This window comes from Hemicordylus capensis, chromosome 2 (genome assembly GCF_027244095.1).
Source record: "Hemicordylus capensis ecotype Gifberg chromosome 2, rHemCap1.1.pri, whole genome shotgun sequence".
Lineage (NCBI taxonomy): Eukaryota > Metazoa > Chordata > Lepidosauria > Squamata > Cordylidae > Hemicordylus > Hemicordylus capensis.
The window spans coordinates 312,805,095-312,819,606 of record NC_069658.1 but is presented as its reverse complement, the minus strand read 5'-3'; the positions used below and the strand labels follow the sequence as shown (position 1 = coordinate 312,819,606).

The 14,512-nt window shown below is 41.7% G+C and overlaps 1 protein-coding gene across 9 annotated transcripts in view; it reads right to left on the bottom strand.

Moving 5' to 3' along the window:
• IQSEC1 (IQ motif and Sec7 domain ArfGEF 1) overlaps positions 1 to 14,512 on the bottom strand; it is a 595,321-nt gene that overhangs the window by 426,797 nt on the left and 154,012 nt on the right. The gene's annotated exons all lie outside the window — the stretch shown is intronic.

Genomic DNA, 14,512 nt, shown 5'->3' with positions numbered 1-14,512 from the left:
ACCAGGCAACTTAATAAAATTAATGTTATATCCAAAAGCCTGCCTACAGCAATGCACTGTACATCTCTATAGTTCCCTCTCCCCCCACCCACAAAAAAGTCTTTCTCCACAACACTCTGCCTTTTCTGCATTCTGGAATTATGAGATAGGCCATGTTTTGGAGAGAGAGGGAGGGAAGGGAGGGAGATGGAGACACCCACACCCCCACATACACCAAGACGTATTAAACCAGCACCATGTAGGCTACTCTAGAACAGAGCTATAGCTATACTGTATGTCTTGCAAATAAATTTGGGTAAGAAATGTGATGCAACATTGCCCACCAAGTTGCATTGTTTCTTTATGGCACAGACTAGTGACTCTCGACATTCAAATCAAGCTGGGGAAACCACATGCAACTCTGAGAAGTTACGAATGTTCTGTAAGGAAGAAGTGTTTTGTTCTACAAATTGAGATCCTAAAGAGAAGTAATTTCAAACAGACTAGTCCTTTCATAATGTTTTAGAACATAGGTATCTGAGAAATCCTAGGCCAGTTAAGGAAACTGGTGAAGTTGTTGTCGAATACTTTTCTGAGCATATCAGTGAAACTTAGTGACACCATACACATACAGCATCCCCAGTTTTGATCATGCCTGAACAGGAATAAGGTCAAAGTGTATTGCTTAAAGCATTAGTCTTCAACCTTGTCAGTTCTAAGATCCATGCTTAATTTTAAAGCCGCTCCCACTTAAGTTTTACATTTATTTTTATGACTCTGACTTATAGTGACTATATGCAAAGGGAATGACTCATATTTAACAGTTCTACAGATGCTTGAATTTTTGCATGTGAAGTTTATCACGAAGGGGAGAAAAAGCCATAGCAACCAAAATATCTTCTACAAAACTATTAAAATAAACAAACTCTGGCCTCCTTGGCTCTCTTTGGTCATCCTCTTTCTTAAAATGACAGAGCAATCTTTCAAAAAACCCTCAAACAAATGAAAAGAGTCAGTATCACTGGTGTGACCCACAACCCACTTGTGAGTCTTGCCCTGCTAGTGAAGACCATTGGTTTAAAGAAGATGTGACATGCAGAGTTCTAATAAAACATCTTCAAGTTGGGAGTTCAAGAAAAAATAAATAAGAAGGGAAAAGATATTTTTTGAGTATAGGATAAGCAAGCTTCTAGTAGGTTAATGATGGCAGGTTAGAGTGCTGGACTAGGACCGGGGAGACCCGAGTTCAAATCCCCATTCAGCCATGAAACTAGCTGGGTGACTCTGGGCCAGTCACTTCTCTCTCAGCCTAACCTACTTCACAGGGATGTTGTGAAAGAGAAACCCAAGTATGTAGTACACCGCTCTGGGCTCCTTGGAGGAAGAGCGCGATATAAATGTAACAATAATAATCATCATAATAGCCCATTATAAGTGCATCTTCTTCACTGTCCTTGATATATTCTTCAAGGCCTCTTTTCTCCTCCTCTACTGTTTGATGGACTTGCAGCATTCCTCTTCCACCTGAGCTGCGAGGGAGGTATAGCCTATCTACATAACTGCAGGGGTGCAGAGCATGATTGATGGTTATTATTTTTCTGGGATGCTAGATCGTAAGACCAGGAAAATAATGACCATCAATCATGCTCTGCACTCCTGCAGTGATGTAGATCACTGACAAACATCTGCCACACAATACACCAGATATAACTGTAGTCGAGAAGAAAGAAAAACAAGCTAAAATAATTGACATAGCAATACCAGGGGATAGCAGAACAGAAGAAAAAGAAATAGAAAAAATAACAAAATACAAAGATCTACAAATGGAAATTGAAAGGCTGTGGCAGAAAAAGACCAAAATAATCCCAGTGGTAATTGGCGCCCTGGGTGCAGTTCCAAAAGACCTTGAAGAGCACCTCAACACCATAGGGGCCACAGAAATCACCATCAGCCAATTACAAAAAGCAGCGTTAATGGGAACAGCCTATATTCTGCGACAATATCTATAGCAACAGCAACAACACTGACAATAAAATTCAGCCATCCCAGGTCCTCGGGAAGGACTCAATGTCTGGATAAAACAAACCAGTCAATAACACCTGTCTGACTGTGTAAATTAAATAATAATAATAATAATAATAATAATAATAATAATATAACTCCCTCACAGCTCAGGTGGAAGAGGAATGCTGCAAGTCCATCAAACAGTAGAGGAGGAGAAAAGAGGCCTTGAAGAATATCAAGGACATTAAACAGATGCACTTCAAATGGTCAATAATGTGAAACTATTCAACACCAAGGAAACAAAGCAGGCCTACAAGAAAGAACAAGTCAAGAACCAAGCAGAAAAATGGTAAAATAAGCCATTGCATGATCAATATTGGCATAATGTAAGTGGAAAATCAGACATCAACAAGACCTGGCAACGGCTTAAGAATGGCAACTTGAAGAAAGAAACAGAGGGTTTAATACTGGCTACACAAGAACAGGCACTAAGAACAAATGCAATAAGAGCAAAAGTAGAAAAGTTAACAACAAACAGCAAGTGCCGCCTTTGTAATTAAGCAGATGAAACAGTGGACCACCTCATTAGCTGTTGTAAAAAGATCGCACAGACTGACTACAAACAAAGGCATGACGAAGTAGCAGGGATGACACACTGGAACATCTGCAAAAAATACAAGCTGCCTGTAACCATAAAATTGAAAAAGTTGTTGAAAATGAAGATGTAAAAATATTATGGGACTTCCGACTACAAACAGACAAACATCTGCCACACAATACACCAGATATAACTGTAGTCGAGAAGAAAGAAAAACAAGTTAAAATAATCACCAGGGCATAGCAGAATAGAAGAAAAAGATATAGAAAAAATAACAAAAATAACAAAATACAAAGATCTACAAACTGAAATTGAAAGGCTGTGTCAGAAAAAGACTAAAATAATCCCAGTGGTAATTGGCACCCTATGTGCAATTCCAAAACAACCTGAAGAGCACCTCAACACCATAGGGGCCACAGAAATCACCATCAGCCAATTACAAAAAGCAACTTTACTGGCAACAGCCTATATTCTGCGATGATATCTATAATAATAACAGCAACAACACTGATAATAAAATTCAGCCATCCCAGGTCCTTAGGAAGGACTCGATGTCTGGATAAAACAAACCAGTCAATAACACCTGTCTGACTGTGTAAACAAGAAATAATATTACAGTGCATCTAACAAAGAAGGCTTTGACAGAGAAAGGGATTCTTTAATCAACATTACAGAAGCACTCTGGGAGAAAGATAAGAAGCTGAATGATTATGGATTCCATTATCTCTAAGAATCTGTACTGCCCCAAACCAAATAATCCCAAGCCTCCTTATTCTTTTCCTGGGAGCTTCTAGATAAATGGTAGCTTTTATACCATGTGGTGCTTTTCTTTGATTTGGGTTAAATGGTGTTTGTACAATATGGTATGTACTCTTGACAGTGTCTTTTCCTCTTTTAGTTGCCTCTCAACTTTGATAGGGTTTGGGGAATTTCTCTATCACCCTACAGGGCTTCCTATGTGTGCCTACTCCAGTGCAGCAAAGGGTAGGCTGAGCAAAGGCAGAGAAAGTGAATTTGTGAACAGGTTAGAGCAGGTCTGACTCTTTAAGAAAAGATCACCAGACCTATCAATGCAACACAGCTTTCTTGGATGGTCAGACTTATCCTCTTCAGTTCTCCAATTTTGCTAGGGATGGGTGCTACACAGGTTAAGTCCTTACTGAATACTATCTCTCTTTGGTTTCTCTTTCAAGACCGGATTTGCACTCAAGCCCTATGCTCTACATGGGACTGTCCTTGATCACAACGTGGAAGTTCCAGCCAATCCAGAATGCTGCTGCAAGGATGCTTATGGGTGCTAGTTGATACACAAATATTATTCCAATCCTGCAGCAGGCTCACTGGTTACCAATCTGCTTCTGGGCTGGAAGTCACAGCCTTGACCTTTAAGGCCCCACATGAGTTGGGGCTTGGGTTTCTGTCAGAACACATTCATACAAACTGGTGGTTTAACTTTCAACTTTCATTTTAACTGGGCCATGTATTTGGTTAATAGCTACTAATTTTACTAAATTACATTGTTTTATTATGTTTGCTTTACAATTTTTGTGAGCTTCCTTGAGCAGTATAGCACTGGATGGATGGGATATACATATTTAAATAAATAAATTATAATCATCAGCTAGATTTAGAAAGTAAGAAAATGTAAGCTGAAGTCGATGAAAACTTTGTAGTTAATCTAGTTCATAAAGGGACTCTAGTATTTTAAAATAGATTATATTATTAATATTATGGAGAATTAAGTTTCAACTGATAATTTATAGCTTAGAGTTTTGCTTTACAAAAGTTATTTTCTATTTAATTGTTGAGGAAAAATATTCATTTCTCCACAATCTTCATCTTTAGGTATAGCATGGTAAACCTAGTACAATTAACACATCCTCCTACATTTTTATTAAAGTACAATCCAGTTCCTGTACCAGTGAGGTACAGAATGACAATCTGAAAAGTATGCTTGTTAACCCACAATGGTATACATTTAAAAATTATTCACAGTGTACTGTGGTTCAGAAACATAAGCCTGCTATTGTCAAATTCATTCTAAGAGCAAATATTTTTTATTTACTGTGACTACCAATAGATGGCAGTGATCATTCACTCACTTTCTGTTCACTCAGAAAGTGAGTGAATTCTGTAGTACAGAAATGCAGAATGTAAGGGTCCTTCCTCCTACTCTTACTTCATCTGAGCATGCTATCTTTGAAAGGACCAATCTCATTTTAAATACTTGTTTCATGATAGCAAAAGTGTAATATTTATTTATTTATTTGATTCATATACCGCCCTTCCAAAATGGCTCAGGCTGGTTTACAATTAAAATTAAAATTAACAATGGAAAACTATATTGGGATTGTTGATATTGTTTTCTTTAATGCAGCCCTGAGGGCTCAGATTCTGATCAGGACAGTGGCACTCAAGGAGAGGGTGCCAAGGCCTGCATAGTTTTCCTAATATCATTCCTCAGAGGCTGCCATCAGTGTTCTGTTACCCTCAGCAGGTCTAGAAGTTTCCGAAGGGAGATATTCAAATCCCCATTCAACCATGAAACTCACTGGGTGACTCAGGGCCAGTCATGTATCTCTCAGCATAACCTACCTCACAGGGTTGTTGTGAGAATAAAAATAAGCATGTACACTGCTCTGAGCTCCTCCGAGGAAAAGCAGGTTATAAATGGGCAGAAAAATAACAAATAACAAAATCAAAGCCCTCAGTGATGACAACATCAGAAAATCCCGGTACAGATTCCTTTATCATATTTCATTAGAAATATTTTCTGTAACATATTTTATTAGAAATACATTTTAGAAATATCACATACATATTTAGAAATATCAGTTCCATGTAGCCTAGAGAGATATAGCCACTGACCTTTGCGGTCAAACATTGCAAGTGTGTGACACAATAAATTCAGTATGGTATTTATAATTACTAGGCCTCTATTGAACCCAGATACTGGCCAATAGATGGTAAGATCCAGAAACGCCACCCAATGATCTACAATTATCGTTCACCAAGTCCCACCCCCATGCATGATCTTGTATTCCTCTACCTGCCTGCGTTCTGCTATGTATTCAGTACTGAAATTATGACTGTATATGATGCTACATACAAGGGTGGCTTGGGTGGGTGGAGGGAGGAAGGCAGCAAGCACCCCCAGCAAAGTGGCTACCCCCACCTGCCCATCTTTTCTGTAAGCCAGGGCTTCAGCCTCTTGCCTGATTGTACAGTGGCCATGTTCATTTGATTTTTCTCTCTTGAAATAAAAAGGTTGGCGGGCAGTGGCGTAGCGGGGGGAAACGTCGCCCAGGGCAAGCTCTGGCCCTGAAATGGCACCCCCCGCCCGCCCGCCCCCCCAGGCCCCCACATGCCTGTGCCGGCCCGGCGCCCCAGGCGGCAGATCGCCGGCGGTGGCGGCGATTCGGCGGTGGCGGGCAGTGGCGGGTCGCCCGCTGAGTGCGGCGGAGGCGGCGGCAATTCGTTTGTCCCGGTCCTCTTTGCTAAGGAGAACGTGGGACTTGGAGCCGATTGCTATTGGCTGCTGGGCACTTCCGGTTGGAACCTGAAGTGCCGAGCTCGCAGCGTGCCTGCGTGAGCTCAGTCTGACTCTCGGAAGCGGAGAGTACAGACGCGTCCGAGGGAGCTCTTGCCATGCCCGGTATCGGAGTGGCCTGGCCTAGCGGAGCCCTTGGCGAGGGGGCATAGCTGAGAGTCGGGCTAGCTGCCTACCCGCATTAATCTTGCCGCGGTGGTGAGCGGGGCCTGGCTCGGCTTGCCGGCCCACATGGTTGCTGGCTTCTCGGCCTCTGCGGCCGCCATCTTCCCAGCCCGCACAGCCGCGCACCGGTGGGAGCTCCGGCCAGGCCGAGCGGCCTTGGCCTAACAGAGCCCCTGGCGAGGGGACCAGCAGAGAGTTGGGCTAGCGGCCCGCCCGCTTTCAGCTTTGCTGCGCCTGAGCGCGGCGGCGATCAGGGCCTGGCCCGGAAGGAGCTGTACGCTGGGGAGAGCCCCAGCCTGGCCGAGTGGCCTGGGCCGGCCGGGGCACTCGCGTTGGCAAGTGCCTCATCGGCGGCAGCACTGGGCAGAGCTTCAAGGAGGCTAGCGGTGGCGGTGGCGGCGATTCAGCGGGCGATCTGGGGGGATGCCACTTTTTGGCGCCCCCCCACGTGAACCGCCAGGGTGGCGCCCAGGGCACGTGCCCCCCCTGTCCCCCCTATCATTACGCCCCTGTTGGTGGGCACTGTATGAACAGATTATGCACATGATCAAACATCAGCATTCCCTCCATTAAGGGAAGGGAATGCTGATGGAAAGGAGCTCCATGAATGGTGGAGGGAAGGAGCTACTCATCCACTATGTGAGGATCACCACCAATAGCATCTTCAAGTGAGTGATTAAATGAAATTATCTTGGCTGTCTCTATTCACGTGTACTAAACAGATATTATTCTGTTCTGCAAAATGTGGACTAAAACCTTTGGGTTATGTTTCTTAGAAGAACATAGGCCTTATTTTGTTGCAAACAATGAGGCTGTACACATGTGCAACCATACCCAGGTTAGGGCAGCCCTACCTGGGTAGGCCCACTCATGTGCAGTGCCAAGATTGAAGCTGATCCCAGGCACTGCCTCCCCTGATAGTCCAAGTTTTGTACCCAGGCTTTCACCTGGGTTGAAGGGCATAACTGTGCCCGGTTTAACCCAGGTCCGGTGAAGGCTTTTAAAAACCTTAATATGTTTCCATTGTTATGGTAACCAAGAAATATGCATGCTTGTAGAGGAAATATATCCATGATAGATGCAAAATAATCTTTTATTAGTGACCTGCAATTGCAATTCAGCCTGCCAAATCCCATGCAAGTTTTTAATTCCAAGACATGTAAAACAAAACACAAGTACTGTTTCCTTTCTGCATTAAAGTGATACACACTACATTTTAGGGATGCCTTACGTTTTTAACTTGCAGCCAGTAGCCATGTTAGCCTGTTGCTGCAAGAGCAAAGAGTCTTATAATACTTTAAAGACTAAAAAATTTATTTCAGCACAAACTTCCATGAACAGTCAACTTTGTATGATGCATGGAACTAACGTACTAGGGCTGTGCATCAAGCAAGTTATCTATATGCAATTGGAAACCACTTAATAGCCTCATGTTGGTGATGCACTGGGTTTTATGCAGAAAATCAAGCTGATACATTGAGTTGGGAGGTGGAGAGCTTACCTGGATTAAAAAAGCAGGTCCCCTTCTTTCATATAATTTGAAATTGGTTCTAATTTGAAATTTAAAGCAGAAACGCTTTAAAATGCCATTTTTTATCTCTCTGCCAAGCAACCTTCAGTGCTTCAGGGAAGGAACCAATGTCTGGATGTTGTGTCCTTTCCCTGATCCATCATAAGAAAAAAGTCACCACATCCTATAGCTAGATTCTTCTGAGGCAATAAGACTCAAAGCTTGCCTGTCCCTGGGACATGAGGAATTATTAGAGCGTCTTCCAACTGTATTCAGTCCTCACCAGTATCTTGTACATCCAGTTGCTTTCGTTTTGTATTCTGTCCAGGGTGAGTTAGTTCTGCTTGATACTGATTTATAAAATATCTTCTTGGGTATACCCCTTTCATTCTTAAGAAAAATTTCAACCTCATCATTTTTTTCTGGAATTACTGCAGATGAGAAATTGAAATTGGATCATTTCATCCTGTACTAAAGCTTCCATGGCCTTAGCCTCTATCCCAGGGCTGCTCAACATTGGGCCCCCAGTTGTTTTTGGATTACAATTCTTATAATCCCCAGCCACAGTGGCCAATAGCCAGGGATTATAGCAATTGTAGGCCAACATCTGCAGGTGGACCAAAGTTGAGCAGTCCTGCTCTATGCTGTCCTGTTCAAGGGTCTGCCCTATTGAGGAATCCTTCCTTAGTTTATCTACTGAAACAGCAATGAACAACAGTTTATCATAAACCCCTTAATGGTTTAGGGCCGGGATACCTGAGGGACCGCCTGCTCCCAAGGGTTGCTGCCCGCTCAACAAGGTCATCTGAGGGGGCTCTGCTCCGGGTGCCGACAATGAAGGAAGCTCGGGTGTCGTGCACGTGGGACAGGGCCTTCTCTGTTGGTGCCCCCAGACTCTGGAATGCTCTCCCAGTGGCTATTCGCTCCTCGGTCTCCATCGCAGCTTTTAGAAAAAGTGTAAAATCTTGGCTTTTTGCCCAGACATTTATTTGATTCTCTGTTGCTGCTCTTTATAGTCTGTATTGCTTTTATGTTTTTGTTTTAAATTTTTAATCAGATTTGTTTAATATTTTTCCCCACTTAATATTTTAATTGTGTCTTTTTTACCATCTTGTGTTTAAATTTTTGCTGTAAACCGCCTTGGGATTGCTTTAATCAAAGGTGGTATGTATAAATAAATAAATAAATAAATAAATAAATAAATAAATAAATAAGATTTAGATGACCAGAAGTGACTTGGATCAGTTTACACATCTTTGCATAGTCTTTTCAGTTTGCAGGAACCTTTAAATCATCATTAGATTCATTTACTTGAGTATCTATATATTTATTTCTCCTAGGTGTACCCGTTGCTAATCCCATTCATGGCAGGTCTCGCAAGAACAGCTGCCTGAGGATAGCAACGGGGACAGGGAGACAATGGCAGCGGCGGAGGCGGGCCAGGCCAGGTTGGCCGCCAGGAACAGGAGGCGGTGGCAGGCCGGCACCGTACAATTGTACGTTGTACAATAAGTACAATGATAATTTACATCAGCAATAATAGTTGTCACTACAACCTTTGTGGCTGTACTACATACTTCTGATGAAGTGGACTATAGCCCACAAAAGCTTATGCTGACATTAACATTTTCAGACTTAAGATGCTGTAAGACTTTTTGTTGCTTATATTTTACCTGGCTACCAACACTTTCTCTCAGTTATCCTTGCTTATCATGGCCAAACTATTACTAACCAGGGGAAAAAAATGAGGGACTCTACTACTGGACAGTGGACAACTAACCTGATTTGGAAAATAAAGGGTAGGGTAGGGTGGATGTGCTTGTATTTAATTTCAGCATAAGCTTTTGTGTGCTTATAGTGTCCACTTCATAAGATGTATGAAGTACATTCACAAAGATTGTAGTGACACCTATTATTGCTGATGTAAATCATCATTTTACTTATCTCATGCACAGTATACTTATCACAGAAGAATAATCAGCCATTGCGTATCTTACATTCTATAGATATTTGGTCTCATTGTTTACAGTTCTGGGCAACATACTGGGCAACATCCAGACTAATTAATTATTAAGTCATATTTAAATTACTAGGGTTTAAGTTAGTCATGACTAACTTGCACATTGATTTCAGTGATGCTTAGTAATGATGGATGTTGTTTACTGATTTCTCTTAAAATGCAGAGAAGTCTGTAAGTGCAGCATCAGTCCTGACATTTATGATTACTCTTTTTTTTCAGCTTATTGCTTTAAACCCAAAGTCTGATTACTAGTTCTGAAGATATATCACTTGTATTTAACCAAGAGTTCCTTTAAGCAAACTGTTACAGAAATGCGATTTACTAGCCCCAAGGAATGTGCTGCTTTTAAACCATTCCCTGGACATTACATAACCTAAATAGAAAAAGAGATAAACATCCAAAAACAAGTGTGTGTGTGTGTGTGTGTGTGTGTATATATATATATATATATATATAGAGAGAGAGAGAGAGAGAGAGAGAGAGAGAGAGAGAGAGAGAGAGATGCCATCATATGATTTAGCTCTACTTCTAGTATTTATTTTTTGCTGTGACTTGTCCCTATATCCTGTGGGAGAACAGTTGCCATGTACTATCAATGCAGTAGTCAATTATGTGAACAAACTAAAACCCATGACTGATGCTGGCTACAGGGCAGTTCTCAAGTTTTCTAGAATGCAATCCTACGTAGTTAGGGGGTTTATTCCCATTGAAATAAATAGAAGATTAACTCCTTTGCTTTGTATAGGATCACAGTCTCAGACTACAGAAAACTACCTTGGGCTGAAGTTCCAAGTTTACATACTTAGGAGCAACTCTCCTTGAAATTAGTTGTTGGCACTTCTATATGAACAAGATTTAGGATTGTGCTGCAAATCTCATAGTCCTCGGTATGTGACACTCTGTCAATATTAGCCAGTTACTAACACCTAAGCAATATTATCCCAAAGCATCAGCACATGCAACCTTTGTTTTGCATAGGATCTTGCATGCTTTATTGTTAAGGAAAATACCCCACAATCATGCATGTGTCCAGGTCAGAACCACAATGAGTTGGGGGTGATGGTTTAGCCCTCTTTTCCATGTTTTAGTCTGTATCAGGCCTAAGGGGTATCTATTCACTGCTACAGCAGAGGTAAAGGATTAAGCCCCCCCACCCCCGGTACCACATTCCCAATCTGGATCACCCCTTTAAGGTTTGGTTATTTTTTAAAAACTCCACTACACAAGGACAGAAGTACACATTTAACACAGTTTGGCTCTAAGATGACCCTTCAGGAAGTAAGGAATAATGGCTTAAGCAAGAAGAAAATAATACTAAGAATTTATATAGCTCATTGAAGGATTAAAAGTGCTTCAGAATACATTATCTCAGAAAAATGAACATGTCCTCAATCTGTATTACGCACTCAGATTAAAGTCTTAAATCTCAGCTCTGGTGCACAAATCCAAGCCTCAGGGGTATCTATTCACTGCTTTTTTAGAGGCAATGTTGTTATACGTGGATGCTAATGCCATCTGAGCAATGAAAGATGATAGCTTAAGAATTGAAAACCAGAGTCAGGATTTGAAGAGTCTCTTCTTTCTGAAAGTGCTACAGGTTGCTACACTGATGAAAAATGGTCAGCACAGATCACAGCTGTGTCCAAATTACCCCTCTTCCTTGCAAAGAGTTCACCAACAGCAGAAGCAGAAAGCGATTTTATGGGAGTGAAACAGATCATGGAGGTAGGACAGAATATTCTTGATGTGTAGAATTTGTTTTTAATACAAAATGCAGAATGACAGGAAAGTAGGTGCAAACGACTAAACACATACAACATGAAAGGCACTTGGTCCCACATAAAAATGGCTAGAGAATACACAAGTCAGTGTTAAAGGAAAAACAAGCAAAACCTAGTCCTTATTCATTTCCCCATGAAAGCACATCTAACTACAGGGCAAGGGTACAGAGAATATGTTAAAGGCAGAAAAAATGAGAATTAAGATTTGGAACCTCAAACATTTCATGGGAGAAAGGGCAAATACGATGAAGATAGCCATCAATCCAAGAAAAGCACAGATGTCAGCACTTTTGCTGAAGGCAAATGCAAAATTTATTGCATTTCTAAGAAATAATGCTGACTAGCAGAAATAATAACTTGTAATAAAGCATTACTTGATACATTCTTGTAGCAAGTAATTCACTTGGTTTTTAGGAGTGGCATTTTAGCAATGGTGAGGGCAACTCTGGGGTAAGATTTGAGGTATTCCCCACTGCTGCTGCTGCTGCTTGTATCTCCCATCCACCTGCTACTCACGCATTGCCCATCCTGCCTCCCTGTGCTGTTCAATGAGACAGTCTAATGACTTCATTGCACTGGCATGACCATGCTCCTATATCCCAGTGAGAACAGGCTCAACCATGGTGATGTTTAGAGTATGTCATGGCCTGGCAAAGGGAGACAGGCTGCAGCTGTGTGTGGGTAGGTGGCTGGCCAGAGGGGCTACAAAGGCAGGCTAGCAGGCCCCATACCTATGAAGGGGGTGGGGCCAGGACAATGACACAGCATTATTAGACTGAATTGGGTATCGGTGACATTAGGTGCATCGTGGTCAGTAACTCACAACACAGGATCAAGGGGCCACAGGCAGCCCCTCCCAACACTGGTGGTCCAGGGACATCTGTCTCACTCCACTCAATTATATCTATCTGCCTGGTTTTTAGACAGTTTTACATTGAAGAATAAACACCACACAAATTAACAGGTGGAACATTTACATTCCTTTGCTCATCATAGTAAGTATGGTACACTAGCACCTTAATTTAAAAAGGTTTTAAAAGCACAAAGTCTCTTTGGTTTTCTATAGGTTAAGTATTCTCTTGAAAACATGATATCTGTAAGACGTAACTGCAACTCATAATAGGAATTCCAGGTGTTCCTAATGAAACTTATCTTGATCCATTTCAGTCTGGGTTCCAGCCTGAGTTTGGGACTGAATCACTGAAACTACCTTTATTGCCATAGCATGATCTACATTGTGGACTAGGCAGGGTGCATGTGTCCCTGTGGGTTCTACTGGACCTTTGGGTTACACCAACCATGGTATCCTTTCAGTTTCATTTTATTGGGATGCTGCTTGGTTCTCTATTGGTTCTAATCCCTCATAGATTCCAGAAGGTGGTATTAGTAGTCTTCTTTGTGGCACCTTGCCCATCCCCCACTCCCAAACTTTTTAACATCTACATGAAACATCTGAAAAATATATTTCAGCAGCTGATATTCCAGCTGTCATCAGATGCAGACTTAGAGTTAGTGTAGCCCTGCGCTCAACTTAATTCCTCCCATCCACACCCAGTCCCCTTTGCTGGACTTAAAGTGTGGCATATATCACAATGGCTTTTGTAGTCTTACTTCCCCACCGCAAAAACCACTTGAAAATTGCATAACTCGAGAATGGAAAAGTGAAAAATAAAAATAACTTTCTCTGAAGCAAACATTGACGTCAGTCTGGAAATACAGTGAAATAATAGAGTGGAGAGAAACCTTCAAGAAGGGAAAGCTTCAGAATTGGAAACCACTCTGCAGCTATCACTTTTGTTATATAAATAACTTGAACTTTATTGTTGTGTAGTAATAATAATGCAGAAATCAAATTACTGGCAGAAAGCAAATTTATTTTATCTAACAAATTTTTTATCACTCTATATGCAAGTCCCTGGACAGTTCACAGTCTGAAATTGTGATAAAAGATAAGCACAAGGAGAACTTTGCAGGTATCATATTCACCAACCAGTGGTGTTTTAAGGAAGAAAACATCCAGGAGTAGTGAATAAGATTAGAAGACACACACACAACACAATACACACACACACACACACACAGAGTGAATTCAGAACAGTGATAACAGTCACATAAGTCTACATAAGTATAAGGTTGTTAACCTTTCTAGTTTTGGGTACAGACCCCACACAGATACCACACCCACAAGCAGGAAAAGTGTGTGAAAGGGGTTAGACTGCTTCACTTGACTGAGAGACAGACTCTTGTCTTGATCAATTCTCATGTAACATTTCCGTTTTTAAGAGCAACAGTCTCTCTGAGCAGCAGACAGGTGTTAGATATGTGGAGGCCTCCATGCCACCACACAACTGGGTTCATTGTAAATCTGTTGCTGGCTATTACCAATATGAAGATGACACTCCCAATTCTATACTACCTCAGACTAGAGAGGTGGTGAAGGTCCTGAACCATTGGCTGGAGTTAATGATACATTGGATGAGGACTAAGAAGCTGTTATTATATCAGAAGACAAAGGTGTGGTTGGTCAAAAGAACTGTCATTCCAGTGGAGGAATTTTGGTTAATTCTGGATGGGGTTGCACTCTCGTTGAAGGAGTAGGTTCACAGATTGGGAATACTCCTATGTTTAGCTTTGCTCCTAGTGGCAGCTGTGGTCGAAGTGCTTCCATCCACTTTTGTCAGTGGATAAACTGTGCATATTTCTGGTACAGTCAGCTCTGGCTATGGTTAACTATGCACTGGTGTCATCACTTTGAGATTATTGTAATGCACTTCACATGGGACTGTGCTTGAAGACTGTTTGAGGACATAATTGGTGCAGAATGCAGTTGCCCGGTAATTGACTAGAGTCAGGGGTCATGACTGTGTCACACCTTTGTAATTTCATCTTCACTTTTGCCACACCT